At 44.5% G+C, this 16,927-nt stretch overlaps 2 pseudogenes; one reads left to right on the top strand and one right to left on the bottom strand.

Annotated features, from left to right (window-relative positions):
• The first annotated feature begins 6,793 nt into the window (after positions 1–6,793).
• On the top strand, positions 6,794–8,528 carry LOC147854879 (molybdate transporter 1 pseudogene; annotated as a pseudogene).
• A 1,586-nt stretch (positions 8,529–10,114) lies between these two features.
• LOC147854878 (molybdate transporter 1 pseudogene) lies at positions 10,115–11,798 on the bottom strand (annotated as a pseudogene).
• Positions 11,799–16,927: the final 5,129 nt, after the last annotated feature.

Genomic DNA, 16,927 nt, shown 5'->3' with positions numbered 1-16,927 from the left:
ACAAGTGGAGGATAAGTTACGGTCGGCATCAATAATAAAAGAAGACGAAGAAATCGTGGGAGTGATCGAGGAAGTGTTCTATGGGAATACACTACAACGACTTGAAGAGCTTGCGGAAGATAAAAGCCAAGGGAACCGGGTAGTCCCGGTGGAATCGGTCGAGATGTACGAGATCGTTGCGAAAATGGGGCCGGATGCGCTCCGCAAAGAAGAAGCAATGGTAAGTACGAAATACAAGACCGTGGAGAAGAAGGTGAAACCGGCCGCGGGACCACTACCCGCCGATAGCGAACAAAAGAGGAAAGAAGTCTCGGGAGATCCGACACTTCGGAAGACCGTGGATATCGGACATGCCTTCACAGATGAGACCCGGAAGAAACTTCGGATCGGTGGAGGTGGGTTCCTCTTACAAGAAGAAGAAAAACGGTTTCGAGAGATGTTGGAGCAACATGGCAAAGCATTCGCGTTCACATCGAGGGAGATCGGATGCATTGATCCAAAGATAGTGGAGCCGATGGTGATTTTCACGATTGATCATGTACCGTGGAACCTGAAGCCGATTCCGGTGCCACGGGCGCATATTCCGAAAGTCATCGACTTGCTCAAGGAGAAGGTGGCGATGGGGATTCTAGAGCCATCAAGTGCTCCGTACTCAAATCGATGGTTTACGGTTCCGAAGAAGAATGGGTCACTCCGATTCATCCAAGACTTGCAACCGGTGAACAAGGTCACGATCCGGAACTCGGGAGTCGGTCCGATAGTGGACGAATTCGCGGAAGCTTTTGCCGGACGTGCGATATACTCCATCGGGGACCTATACTCGGGGTATGACCAATTCCAACTAGCCGTGGAGAGCCGAGACATCACTACCATGCGGACACCGATAGGACTAGTTCGAATGTGCACACTACCACAAGGAGCGACAAACTCGGTTGCACATATGATGAACGCGATGAACAAGGTGCTTCGAGATTGCATCCCGGAGATAACGATGCCGTTTCTAGATGACATTCCGATGAAAGGATGCGCGGTGGAAGAAAAAGATGAGACTATGGATGATCGGGGATGCCGAAAGTTCGTGGTCGACCATATTCATGATTGCGAGAAAGTGTTGCGAAAGCTAGAAGATGTGCACCTAACACTTTCCGGGGAGAAATCGGCATTCGGGCAAGAAGAAATATTGGTGGTCGGACATCTATGTGGACCCTACGGCCGAAGACCGTCACCAACAAAGATCGATGCGATTCAAGCTATGAAGGAAGTATGTGAGTCAACGTCGGAAGTCCGAAGGTTTCTAGGTGCGTGTGCATTCTATCACATATGGATTCCGCACTATGCACATATAGCGGACCCGCTCTATCACTTGTTGCGGAAAGGTAAGAAATTCGAGTGGAAACCGGAACACACTAAAGCCATGAGGAAGCTCAAGAAGACACTATGGAGGGCGGAATCACTTAAGAAGCCAAGCTACGAGCGGCCAATCATAGTAACGGTTGATACAAGTCCAACCGGTATCGGGTGGGTCATCAATCAAGCCGACTCGGATGGTTCGCGGTATCCGATTCGATTTGGAGCAAAGGTCCTCAACGAAAGGCAACGCGGATATGCACAAATCAAAAGAGAATTGTGGGGAGTCGTGTCGGCGATAAAATCGGATCGGGATTATTTGATCGGAGCTGAAGTGGTGATCGAGACGGATTGTCTTCCGATACTCGGGATGATGCGGTGTTGTACGATACCGGATGTGGCTATGCTAAGGTGGATTGCATATGTCAAGTCACTTAATCCGGAGGTTCGACACATCTCGGGGAAGGACAACGCGGTAGCGGACATGTTATCGAGGGCGCGGTTTGAAGACGACATAACCGAATCAGATAATGAAGAAGTTTCCGAAGACTACTTCACGTCAGAACACATATGCCGAGTGAACGTGATCCGAGAATTCCGGGAAGAAGAATACGAGGGGGAAACCTTGATGATCGGGAAGATGCTACAAGAGGTCGAGGATTCAACCAATGATAAAGAAAGGAGAGCCGAGATCCGAAGGAAGAAGAGGCAAGTCCAAAAGTTCTTCTTGGAAAACGGTTTAATATGGAGGACGCCGAAAAGACCGGATGGGATACCACTTCGAGTAGTCGGGACGAAAGAGCAACGAAACCGGATAATGTCCGAGTTCCACGAATCCGATTGGGCTGGACATCGAGGAACATGGGCAACTTTTGTGAAAATCAAGCAAAGATATTGGTGGAAGAACATGTATAAAGATGTCGCGGAGTTCACAGAAAGCTGCGAGAAATGTCAAGTCTACTCCGGGGTCCGACACCGAGATGAGCTGCATCCGACATTCTCACCGACAATCAACTTCAAGTGGATGGTCGACATTGTAGCTATGCCGACCGGGATTGGACAAAAGAAATACTTGGTGTTAGCTCGAGAAGATCTCACAAACCAAGTTGAAGGTCGAGCGCTTCGGAGGAAAACGTGTGCCGCGGTGTGCCAATTTCTTTTGGAAGAAGTGTTTTGTAGGTACGGCTGCGTAGGACAAGTGATTGCGGACCGGGGAGAACTCGACTCGGACAAAGCTAGGGGATTCTTCGCCAAACATGGAGTTCGGTTAACGTTGACAACGGCCTACAATCCGGAGGCCAACGGGAAGATCGAACGAGGACATAGTCCGATCGTGAAAGCACTTGCGAAGGCATGCGACGGAAGGGTGAAGGATTGGCCACAAATGCTTCCGTATGCACTATGGGCGGATCGGACGACGCATAGCTCCGTGACCGGTTACATGCCGGCAGAACTCATGACCGGACAAGCACCGGTAATGCCAACGGAAACCGCAATCGCGACATGGACAATACTACCGTGGAAGGAAGAGATGAGCCGGGAAGAACTACTAGCGGTCCGGATACGACAACTGGAGGGAAGACCGAAAGATGTAGCGGAAGCGTCACGCCGACAACAAGAAGCACGGTTCCGGAACAAAAGCCGGTTCCACACAAAGCACCGACTACGACCGAGGAGGATTGAAGAAGGAGATTGGGTGATCGTCTATGATAGTAGCTTGGACCATCAACATACAACGATGCGGAAATTCGCGAAAAGGTGGTTCGGGCCGTACGAGGTTCGGAAGGTCTTCGACAACGGGACGTACCGACTGTCCGAGTTGGATGGAACAATACTACGAGTGCCTATAGCCGGGAAGCGGGTGAAGATTTTCAAGAAGCGGACCGACGACAAACCTTATGTGATCCAAGTCGAGGCCGACAACGAGGAGCAATCGGACGAAGACCACAATGATGCGGGAAGCGAAGAAAGTGGATTACAACTCATAGTCGACATAAGGGGAGAATCGGAGGAAGCTTCGGATGAAGACGGATACGAAGAATCAAGAACTTCGGCACATACCGGAGGATGTGCGGGTTTGGAGGGGGCGAGTGTCGTAGTGTAGGTTGCACACTATGTGGAAATTATATTTTTGTCCCTCCGGATAGAGAATGGAGTGCTCGGTGAGAACCGGAAGAAAACGGCATACCGGCAAGGAGGAAAACGGCATACCGGCAAGGAAGAGCCGGATAAAGAGACATAAATGTAAAAAGAAAGGAAATACTCACTACTGCGCAGGGCGTGATTCGAACTCTGCACCTTCACGTTGACAAACCCCAACCTTACCATTACATTAACTTATCTTAAGTGTTTTAAATATAGATTTAATACGTATAAGACCTTTATTTATGCATACCTTTATTAAAAGGTAAATCGTGTATTTTTTTAATATATGAAAAAGAAAAACACGAGACACTAAAAATAACTCATGCACATCTAGCGTGCATGAGCCCTATACTTAGGAAATAAAAAGGCATCACATGCACATTTAGTGGACATGAACACTTTTTGTAAAAAAAAAAAACATGAAGCCATGCTTAGCTCTTCCTCCCTTATATAAGGAGGAGAGAAATATGTAAAGAGTTGTTGATTATTTGGATTAAGTATTAATTAATACAAAAATTATTCGTGGGATTCACGATTTATACGTCTACTTCTCTCTTAACACCCTAAGTACCAATTAATATAGTATACTCGTGTGATTCACGAGTTTCTTATCTTTCTCTTCGTTATTTATTCATAACTAATCTCTATCTCACGAACTTCTTTCTCCTAGTCCAAGACCTCTGTGGTTCCCACCCGACTCACGCAACGATCCGGAGCCGAAAGGCACGACAGCGGAGAAGGCCGAAAAGGGATCCTCCACACCGTCCCGAAGACCATGACGGATCAAACCGACACGGCAATGTAAGACCATGGAGAAGGAAGGTGGCGGTGGAAGGACGAAGGCGATGCGAAACACCAGGGGGACATCACGATTCAACAACGGAGGCCAAGCGGGCTGCCACGGGCATTGCTCAAGCGGAGGACATCGAGCATACGATGGAAGCGGGGCGTTCATACGGCCGAACAAGGGCCAACGGAAGTACGCGTACCACGGAGATCGCGTACCATCAACGGGTCGAACGAGCCTACGGGGAGGCGAGCGCGAAGGAAGACTCGAAGCCGACAGATCAAACCGGCAGCGAGCTGAGATGCAGATCACAGGAGACCGGTTTCTCGCCGGCCGAAATCTCTCACCCTTCAACCAGATTTGGCACATACCGGTGGACGTGCAATTAGGTGGGGGCGGATGTCGTGAAGAATTTCGGCCATAGGCGAAAACCGGGAAACATTGGCTACATCGGCGGGGTGCAGGGTGTGTACGCACCCATGTACATTTGATGTGAATAACGAGGGCGCCTTTATGGCGCCGAAGAGTAGTCAAGTCGGGACAGACGATCCCATGAAAGTCGGGATTTGTCCCACGTTGTAACGCCTCCCTTTCCTTGTTCTATAAAAGGAAGGGAACGTCCTTTGTAAAAGGGTTGCCCATTTTGGATTAGAGGGTATACCAGTAGGTTTAGGGTTAGGTTTCTTCTCCTTCTTCTTCTTCCCCTTCGTGTTCGTTTAGGGTTGGCTGCATCTTATCTCCTGTGCAAGACCCCGCTCGGCGCGACGAGCCCAAGAGCTCCCCGACGGCGGCTTGACAGCAGACGATTGTTGTAAACTATCTTGGTCCGGCTCGAAGCCGGGATTATATTCTTCTGTCTATACATATATATATGTTTGCGTCTGTCTGTGTATATTCGCGTCTATGTTGGTGTCGGGTGCTCCCCCTTTCCTGCGTTTCCTGTACATAAGGGCGTGAGTCGAGTCGGGTTGTGTGTGCGTGTGTGTGCGAGTGTGTGGGTGTGTGTGCGTGAGTCAGTGTTACTCTCTCTCTCTCTCTCTCTCTCCCTTCGGTTGCTTCCGGTGTGTTTCTGGGATGCCCCAGAAACAGTGAAGCACGACTTCCTACGCTCTGTCACTCCCTGGTCCAAGACCCCCGTGGTCCCGCCTTTCTCCACGCACGCGCATAAAAACGCGACAACGTATGTATGGTGCAAGACTCAATCAAGTGGGGAAATGTATGTTAATTATCATGGCAGGCCCCAATTGACATATACGAATATTAGGACGGAATGACGTTGGTGGTAACGATGTAAGAGATTTCATTTTCCACCATCGGCAATGTTCTCTCAACCCACATCAATGCCAAAGATCCAACCATGATGGAATTGATCAACCCAATAACGCTATGAACCATATGGAAGCAGTTATTGCAGGAGGTATGGAGTGAAGTTGTAGCCATGTTAAATAGTCAATACGATGGACTCACGGGCGGATCCGAAGGAGTCGAAAGACAAACACTTACTCTTCATCTAGCAATGGTTTTCCTGTCCCTTTCTTGAAGCTTAGGGCCTCCACATAACATGGAACTATCAAGCTCCTTTTGTAGTGTGTATATAACACCCCACCCAATTCATGGTTGTAAACTTTTGTAAGTAATGCAAGGAGTTTTAGTTTTGGAAAAAAAGAGGGAGATGAGTAACCTATCATATTACTTAGTTTGATCAACATTTTCAGAATTCATATGCTAGACCGAAATATGCACTACATTGCGTTACCTAGCGATTGTTTAAAACTTGTCATTAGGTATTTTGGTAAATACGCAACAAGAGTAAGCTGGTAGTTAGGGGTTTTCCCTTACTTAGGATATCATCAATTTGTATTGACCCATCTCATTCAATTTGTGAAAATTGATAGAATAAGGATACTTTGAAGATATGATATATGAGGTACAAAGGGAAATGAAGAGTAGGAGAGAGGGATTCTAAGGTAGAATATGGAAGAGATATATGACGTTTAAATGTCCATTCTCAGGCCAAGTTTAGAAAGTTTGGGCCACATGTGCATATGAATACATGATGCGCGTTTTATTACTATCCATTGATTGTATCCATCAATCAATTTATGTTTTAGAAGCTTACTTTATACGCAGGGTGTATATTTCACGGAGTCTAGAATGATATGTAGAATAGAACAAAAATTTAACAAAGAACTTGTGCCGTTTCGGAAAAGTCTAAATATTCGACACCAACATTATTAGATTCCCCCCCATGTGCTCATGAAATGATCTAATTGTAAGATTGTCAAAAGTTACAATGTGAACCCCCTTCCCACACTTACGTGTGACATGACTCAATGATCATCACATGAGAGTTGATGTGCACACACTGAGGAATGTGTTGAGGACCCATATGGAATTGTGATGGTGCATAGCACATGCCAAAAAAGAGGTGAACAAAAAAGTAGGGAGCCAAGGCTGTTCTTCTATTTAAGTGAAGTGTGGGATTTTTCTTCAAATAAATCGGGCATCCAAGAAGAGTAGTAGTAGTTGGCCTTCATTTGCTTGGGGCAAAGCATATGTCGGACCAAAGAGAGGGACACAAACCAAAGATGGTGGTGATGATGAAGGGGGGTTGGGATAAGAAGGCCCTTGTGGCCGAGGCGCGTGCCAACATGACATACAAGACGGTGTGGATGGAGATGAGCGGAGCGTTGGGCGACCTCGGGACGTTTGTGCCCATCGTGGTCGCGCTCGTCCTTGCCAATGGCCTCGACCTCGGCACCACCCTCATTTTCACGGGCGCCTACAATATCATCACCGGCATCGGCTTCGGGGTGCCCATGCCGGTCCAGCCCATGAAGTCGATCGCGGCCGTAGCCATCTCTGAGCATCTCACTCTCCCCGAGATCATGGCGGCTGGGCTCACGACATCGGCCCTCCTCTTTGGGCTGGGCGCCACGGGCCTCATGTATGTCGTGCAGCGGCTGGTGCCGCTGCCCGTGGTTCGCGGCATCCAGCTGTCTCAGGGGCTCTCCTTCGCCATCACAGGAGTGAAATACGTGCTGAAGAACCAGAATTTCACGACGGGGAAGACGAAAGGCAACAGGGATTGGATGGGGCTGGACGGCATGCTGGTGGCGCTCCTCATGTTCTGCTTCATCGTGGTGGTAGGCGGATCGGGCCCTCCGCCTCCGCCTCTGCCTCCGCCTCCGCCTCCGCCACAGGGTTCCATCGCAGTCGATGACCAAGACCAAGAGGAAGTGGAGCAGTCATCCCCATGGCGCCGCCGTTTCCAGCGCGTTCCAACAGCCATCATCGTCTTCGTCATCGGCCTCGTGCTCGCCATCATCCGGAAGCCCGGCGTCTTCAGCTCCCTCACTTTTGGTCCGGCATCCCCGCACTTGTATTCTCACATCACCACCAGCGAGTGGCGCCGGGGGTTCTTTCGTGCTGCAATTCCACAGATCCCCCTCTCGGTCCTCAATTCCGTCGTGGCCGTATGCAAGCTCGCCGGCGATCTCTACCCCGCGAAGATCAACGCCGTGAGCCCCACCAAGGTTTCGGTATCGGTGGGGTTGATGAATCTTGTCGGGTGCTGGTTCGGTGCCATGCCGGCATGCCATGGGGCCGGCGGGCTGGCCGGCCAATGGAGGTTTGGCGCCAGGAGCGGGGCGGCCGTCGTATTCCTGGGCTCCCTCAAGCTCGTACTGGGTCTTGTCCTCGGGAGCTCATTGCTGCGGTTGCTGGAAGCGTACCCCGTGGGGATTCTCGGGGTTCTTCTTTTCTATGCGGGATTGGAGCTCGCAATGGCGTGCCGGGATCAGACCAAGAGGGCCGACTCATTCGTAGTGATTGGGTCCGCCGCGATGTCAATAGCAACCTCCAACTCCGCCATCGGGTTTGTCTTCTCCTTGGGGGTTTACATCCTTCTTCACCTACCAGACATCACGCTAACGTTGGTTTCGGAAAAGCTACGCTCCATTATCCGCCGTGATCCCGTCCATGCTTGTTCCACTGCGGCCCAGCCAACGACCACCCCTACCACCACCATAGCGTAGTATATATATATACTGATGATACATGCTTCTTCTTCTTCTTAAACCTTGTGTAGTATGTATTTATACCCTCACAAGGGAGCTGTATACATTAAAAAGGACATCTAACCCCATGCCTCATATCCCCCAAGTACACATACACACTCCTTCCTATACAATCTAGGATTACTAGTATATTGTTGTATGAACATTATCCTATACCTTCTTGTTCTTTTCATGTTGTACAATCTCGTGCACATTGGGATAACATTATGAACTAGAACATTATCCTATACCTTCTTGTTCTTTTCATGTTGTACAATCTTGTGCACATTGGGATAACATTATGAACTAGGTATACAAGCATTTTGTGAACTAGGTATGTGTATGCTTCTCTTAATACTCTATATAAGGAGATTATGGCACAATTTCATTGTTCGAATGTCCATGTTTTAATTTCTTGAGAGGACGTTGGACTCTCATGAATACAGGATGTTCGAGTATTTGTTCCACTATTCGTTAGGACCCAAGTATATTACTTGGTTAGTGTGCAATTAATTATTCTCGTCATCAATCTCTAGTAGTGGAAAGCTTGTGCTAGATAAAATCGAGGTTGTGCCTCAATTAAGCCCCTATCAAGACCTTTTTTATGACAATTAGCAAGTTGCCACATATTACACTCTTGCATTAGGTGCCATCATGGTGAATCTTCAAAGTTATGATACTTACTCAAACCCATTACGTAATCAAGGAGTTTTCCTTGGAGTTCAAAGCTCATGTGAAATGGTGGATATTTAAAAACCTAAGCATATGTTCCAAAAGTGTTTGTGTTTATTCGAATTTACACTTGGTCCTAATTAGCCTATGGATTGTTACAACAAGAAAATGTGTTTTAATGTCTCTAAAGAAGCCAATGCTACCAAGGAGATGAAAACAATCTAGTTCTTACATCTCTTGTTTTGGAAATGAAAAGCAAAAAACTAAATTAACATAATAAACAAAACAAGCTAATTTTGGGAGTGAAAATTTAACAAATGCCAAATGAAGGTAAAGAGTGAGACAACAAGATTCGCCATGGTGGGCCACTAGGAAGCTGAATGAGAGTTCTTGCAATTATGTTATCGTGCTTTCGTGCTTGACGAAACTTGACACAAGCTTCCAATACTTGTTGTGGGGTCAAAATGGTAAGTAATGGTTTCCTTCTCTGTAAATGGTTGTGAGGTTAGGCAAGTAACCACCTTATTGTTGGCAAATGAAATGAAAACATAAAGATATCATTACCAACAAATCCATATTCTATTCCTTAATTACAATTGCTTACAAGATAGTTATCTTTGGTAGACTAATTGGCTAGTGAGTGTGACTACGAAAAATTTCCTCAATGTTGATGTGCAATCGACTCCTTTTGTTGGACACCAGATTCAATCAACATGGGGAGTTCGACTCCCACCGTTACCCACAAGAGTAAACCTTCCGATATTTGTTGTTTGGGATTGTAGATGGTAAACTTGTAATAGGATTGCTAGGCATGTCCTTTGGTGGAAAATCTTTGGAAAACATTTTTGGCGATGACTTCAATGATCATGTGGTTGGGTCTTATAACCATAATGTATCTGATTTTATAATCTCTAAGCACGTATATTGTGTTGACTGTTCACATTGAAAGGCTTATCTATGATCGCTATGTTTGTAATAAAATTGATATTTGTCATTGACTCTCAAGGGATACACGAGAGCCATCCACATGACATGTAAGAAACAGATTGCTCGGGTGAGACATGATATTTTGGTGCAAATAAATCAATATATGAAAAGCATGAACAATACAACTGAATCGATACATTCCATTCCATTGCCTAAGAAACGAAGACATGGTGGGTAATATGGGCATGGGACAATGGAACCAATATACTATGCAAAACACCGATATCCAAGATGATACCACTATACGTATCCTCGGTATCCTTTATTTATTTTTCTACAAATACGAGAAGAAGAAGAAGAAGAAGAAGAAGAAGAGTGTGTTGTGTGTATTCATTTATGGCTGGCACTGGCTCTATGTTTTATACTCCACTGTTAGTAGTAGTGGTAGTGATGGTGCCGGTGGTGGAAGATGGGAGGGGTTCACGGCGGAAGATGGAGCGGAACTTTTCGGAGACAGATGCGGGCGTCATGTCCGGGAGACAGAAGAGGATATGGACCCCCAAAGAGAATGCGAAGCCGATGGCGGCGCTCGAGGTTGCGATTGACATGGCCGCTGACCCTATCACGACGAAAGAGTCGGCCCTGTTCGTCTGATCCCGGCATGCCATCGCCAGCTCCAATCCCGCGTAGAAAAGAAGGACCCCGAGAATGCCGACAGGGTAGGCATCCAGCAATTTCACCAATGAGCTCCCGAGGAGAAGGCCCAGCAGGACCTTGAGGCCACCCAGGAACACGACGGCGGCACCGCTCCTGGCGCCGAACCGCCATTGGCCTGCGAGCCCCCCGGCCCCGTGGCATGCCGGCATGGCCCCGAACCAGCAGCCGACAAGATTCATGAGGCCCACGGAGACCGAGACCTTGGTGGTGCTCACCGCACTCTTCTTGTCGGGGTAGAGATCGCCCGCGAGCTTGCATACGGCCACCACGGAATTGAGGACGGAGAGAGGGATCTGTGGAATTGCAGCACGCAAGAAACCTCTGCGCCACTCGCTGGCGGCGATGTGGGAGTAGACGATCGGCTTGGCGGGGCCGAAGCTGAGCGAGCTGAAGACGCTGGGCTTCCGGATGATGGCGAGCACGAGGCCGACAATGAAAACGATGATGGCTGTGGGGACGCGTTGGAGGCGACGGCGCCACGCCGACGACGATGGCTGCTTCTCAGTGTCAGTGGTGTCCGTTGGAAGGTCGTGGTCGGGCGGCGGAGGGCCGGATCCGCCCACCAGCACGATGAAGCAGAACATGAGGAGCGCCACCAGCATGCCGTCCAGCCCTATCCAATCCCTGTTGCCTTTCGTCTTCCCCGTCGTGAAATTCTGGTTCTTCAGCACGTATTTCACTCCCGTGATGGCGAAGGAGAGCCCCTGCGACAGCTGGATGCCGCGAACCACGGGCAGCGGCACCAGCCGCTGCACGACGTACATGAGGCCCGTTGCGCCCAGCCCGAAGAGGAGGGCCGACGTCGTGATCCCAGCCGCCATGATCTCGGAGAGCGTGAGCCGCTCCGAGATGGCGACGGCCGCGATCGTCTTCATTGGCTGCACGGGCATGGGCACGCCGAAGCCGATGCCGGTGATGATGTTGTAGGCGCCCGTGAAGATGAGCGTGGTGCCGAGGTCGAGGCCGTTGGCGAGCGCGAGCGCGACCACAATGGGCACGAATGTGCCGAGGTCGCCCAACGCGCCGCTCATCTCCATCCACACCGACTTGTACGCCATGTTGCCGCGCGCCTCCGCCACCAGGGCCTTCTTATCCCAGCCCCTCTTCATCATCATGTTCTTCTTCTTTGGTTTGTGTTAACTTCCTCTCTTTGCTCTTCCCACAGCCTTGTTTCTCTCTTTGATTGAATCTCTCTAAAAAAAAAAAAAAAAAGGCAAAATTAATGTGTTTGCTTGATGATTGATGATTTGTTGGTGAATGCAATTTTCTGTGAGAAGGGATCCAATTTTCCAAATACAAACACACACTTAAATACAGGATCCTCTGGTTTGACTTTACTATTCCCATTCCACTCTTTTTTTAATCTTTTATTGGACCTCTTACTTAGTACATTGTGTACTACCAGATATCTTTTCATTACCCTTTTATGCCGCAAACGTCGTCGGCACACTCGTATATTCCAAAGTCTCTGGCATTATTAATTACAATCACAAATCTGATCGATCGATCCCTCTACCATGTCTAGAATGCTCTGATTCTTCGATTATATTTCATCTTAATATTAGTAAGGCTCTACCGATCTTACATGATCTAAATCTTCATTGGAACTATATGTTACATAAATAATTTGTCCTATCCATCCTTCTTATTTTTAGTTCATCAAGTTGTATTCCACATTTCTTAACTTGCTTTTTTTTTCTTTACCGTTATTGAATTTTCGAGACCTTGCCCATCTAAGTCACACTAGGAATACTCCACAAACGAGGGGCGGCAATCACACCATGAAATGGCAACGTTGACTTCCATAGTTATAATATTCAAAATTTGTTCATATGAATATTCACACCAGCTAGAGTGTTCTTCTTCTTCTTCTTCATTCTTATACATTACACGCTTAAAAAATATCCCTCTTGTGTTTAAAATCATTAAATATTCTTTACTTTTTCGTGTGACAAATGTCGACACGTTCTTATATTATATTCCCATTAACCGATCTCTCTCTCTATCTCTCTCCCCCCCCTCCCCAATTGCCCGAAAGGCCATTCTCGGCCATCACACCCCCTACCTATTCTATTCTGCAATGCCACGACTCTAACACATACCTCTCTCGCCATTATTTCTCCTTAAGATTCCTAGGAAGATTCCTAAGACACTACCCGTCTCACTCGTGCAAAGTTTTCCTTGAAATTGTGTTCTTCACATAAATTACCATCATACTCATGATGCTTATCATTATGATCACAGAGTTGAGTTTCACATTCAACGTTGTGTGTTTATTGTTACCGAAATTTCGAGGCCTTGCCATCAAAATCAAAACTAGGAATACTCCAGTACAAACAAGGGAGGATCACACAAGTGCCGACATTGACTTTCTTACGATTTGCACAAAGGGGAACCTGAGAACATTGGAGTATCTCATTATCCACCTCCTTGAAAAACCCTAATCATTTACTTTCATATTTTACCTCTAACTCTAGCCTCCACCAAATATTCACCATCTATATAAAGTGACTTTTTAAGACACATACACACACAGAGTTATATATATTTTATATAACCAACGGATTACACTCATAGATTATATAACCGAGGGATTGTCATCTAGAGTGAATGTTCTAACAAATACAAATCAAGGATAAACACATTTTTTGGAATTGCAAATATACACCCTAGATGGGTCTCACATTATGCCAACTTCATTTATTCATCTCACACCATGATTCCAAGTCACTCATATTGGGATAAGAATATACAATAAAACATGGATTTAACTCCATCACATCTCTCCCTATCAAGTTCTCTCTCTAGTTACCTCTCTCTTGAGCAATAAATAAATAAATCCTATAAGCTATCCTCATACTCTTTATTGTCACCACTCACAAATATAATATAATGATAATACAACGCAAAGCGATGAATATATTACGTGATGGGATCCCAAAACTTGTTGGATATTGCGTACTACATTAGCCACAAGTTTTGGAATTCTTGCACATACTTTAGGGTAACATGCATTTTAGTGTGGAGTATTAAGTAGGAAATATTATTTCAATCTATTGACTTCGTATCGAGAATCTCTTGCCATCTTATTGGAACCACTTCTAGTTTATGTATCACTAGAATATAATTTGTTTAAATAAATTTAGGAAATTGGTAAATTCACAGTTTTTTCCGTATTTTCATAGTTTTTTTGGGGTGATGGAATCTGGCTGTCATTTGTAGTGCAAATAATCATATTCCTGAACTCAAAAAAAAAAATTGTCAAAATACGGAAAAAACTGTGAATTTACCAATTTCCTAATTTTAAGTAAATAAATAAAATCTCGAGAATCTCTTACCATCTTATTGGAACCACTACTAGTTTATGTATCACTAGAATATAAATTGTTGGAAAATAAATAAATAAATTATCTTGACATTTTGTAAGAGCGACTTCGAGCTCATACATTGCTACAATATCAAATTTTTAATTTAAACTTATCTATCATTCCCCTCATGAAAGAAAGGTTTAAGGCCCTACCATTATTGCAACTAGAATGCTCCCACACAAAATAGGCCCTCTTTCATTGACATTGTTACATTGGGATCGATGTCGTTACATAGTTCAATATGTCCGTTGTTGATTTATAACTAATACCTGTTGAATAAAATTAGATGTCCTTGCTGGCCTTACCATGCAACAATCTCCTTGTTATCTCACAAAGAACAGTCGTGTATGAAAACCAATACTCGTATAGCCAAGGACCATTACCGATATTTTGAGGACATGCAAGAAAAGTTAAACTAAGAGAGGGGGATCACAATTGAGTTTCTTACATTTTGCACAAGGGGAAACTTGAGAACATTGGAGTGTCTCGTCTTTCACTTTTGTGAAAGCTGAATTGTTTGCTCCAAATAACCACTTTCATTCTAGCTTCCACTAAATATTCACCATCTACATAAAGATATTTTCTAATATGTATAACCGAGGATTGCCATAGAGTGAATGTTCTAGCAACATAAATCAAGGATTTCTTGGAATTGCAAATATACACCCTAGATTGGCCTCACAATATGCCCTCATTTATTCAACATGGTTCCAAGTCACACATATTTCAATAATAATATTGCAAATATAAAACATCATGTATTCAACTCCATTATGTCTCTTCCTATCATGTCATGTGTACATTTTCAACTCTCCCTCTCCCGCTCTAATGCATAACGTATATCTACAAGCTATCCTTACACTCTTGATTGTCACAAATATAATGTGATGGTTAGATAGCACAAAGCAATGATATTACAAATTGGAAACCCCAACCTTGTTGGATATTTACTCCATCAATCACAAGTTTTGAAATGTTGATACATTCTTCAATGTAGAATGCATTTTGGTGTGGAATATGGATTATGACAATAATTTTTGGTAAACACAACAAGAATATTACAAATCTCTTGCCATCTTATTGGAACCACATCAAGTTCATAATATCTATTCAAATAAAGATATATACCTAGAATCTTTTGCCATATTATAGGAACGACTACTAGTTGATACATTGTTACAATATCCATTTCTTAAGTTAAAATTATCTATCATTCCCCTTATGAAAGGTTGAAGGCCCTACCATTATTGCTACAACACTCCCACATAAACACTTGCTTTTTCATTGTCATTGGTACTTGGGATCAACACTATGTATAAGCTCAATATATCGTTACATATTTGGAGCAACACTTTTTAGTTATTAATCATTGTTGGCTTTACCATGTGACACTCTCATTGATATCTTAGATGTTGCCACAAAAGATAAGTTGTGTATTAAAACAAGTACTCAAATAATCAAGGACCACATGGATTTATCGATTGATTAAAATTTTATTACGAGTCCCAACATTTCCATAGATTATGAAAGTGAATATTGACACAAATCGATTGAAATTATGTTATTCACATAAATTACCATCATAATCATGATGCTTATCTCACAAAAAATAGTCGTGTATGAAAATTAATATTCGTATAACCAAATACCGTTACTGATATATTTGCAGGTATGCAAGGAAAGTTAAACTAGGCGAGGGGGATCACATGCCACAAATATCGGCATGTTTGTATATTCTTAAGTCTCTGGCATTACATCATAATGTGATTGCTCCATCTACCTATTCTAGAATATTTTATCATAGGAAGGTTCTACCAATCTCACACAAGCGAAATCATCGTTTAAACTATGTTGCAAACATAATTCTTCGTATCCATCTTCCTCATTATGTTCGTCAAGCTTTATTACACATTACTCGTCTAGTTTTTCTTACTGTTACTGAATTTCGAGGCCTTGCCATGAGAGTCAAACCAGGAATACTACTCCACGAAAGAGGGGCGATCACACCCTGACAACTTTGACATTCTTAGTTATAAAATTTTAGTCTTCATATGAATATTCACACCTAGATTGTTGTTCATCATTCTTATAATACACACTTTAAAAGATCCCCCCTGTATTTAAAATCATTGAATATTCATTACTTTTTCATGTGACAAATGCGATATGTGCATATATTATATTCCCATTAATCGATCTCTCTCCCCTTCCCAATTGCTCGAAAGGCCATTCTAGGCCATCACACCCCCCCCACCTATACTACCATGCCATGACTCTAACACATACCTATCTTGCCATATTTCTCCTTAAGATTCCTAAGACACTACCCGTCTTACACATGCCAAGTCTTCCTGTAAATTGCATTTTTCACATAAATTACCATCGTAATCATGATGCTTGTCATTATGATCACCGAGTTGAGTTGCACATAAGACATTGTGTGTTATTGTTACCGAAATTTGGGGCCTTGCTATCAAAGTCAAACTAGGAATACTCCAGGACAGAAGAGGGGGATCATACGGTGGCGGCATTGACTTTCATACAATTTGCATTGAGGGGAACTTGAGAATGTTGGAGTGTCTCGTCTTTCACTTGGATGAGAGGTGGAATTGTTTACTACAAATCACTCCAAATTTGCCCTCTAACTCTAGCCTCCACCAAATATTCATCGTCTATATAAAGTAACTTTTTAATCTACATATTAAAACCAATGGATTGTCATAGAGTGAATGTTCTACCACAAACCGATGATAAACACATTTGTGGAATATGAGATATACAGCCTAGATGGGTCTAACATTATGCTTTCATTTATTCATCTAACAATATTTTTCCAAGTCACTTATATTGGGATGAGAATATACAATAAAACATGTATTTAACTCCATTGTGTCTCTTATGTTTGT

The sequence above is a fragment of the Azolla caroliniana genome, unplaced genomic scaffold, assembly GCF_043228905.1.
Source record: "Azolla caroliniana isolate FFs.n. ecotype wild unplaced genomic scaffold, voAzoCaro1.0.p SCAF_15, whole genome shotgun sequence".
In the NCBI taxonomy this organism is placed as follows: Eukaryota; Viridiplantae; Streptophyta; class Polypodiopsida; order Salviniales; family Salviniaceae; genus Azolla; species Azolla caroliniana.
This window is presented reverse-complemented; position numbering and strand designations above follow the sequence as displayed.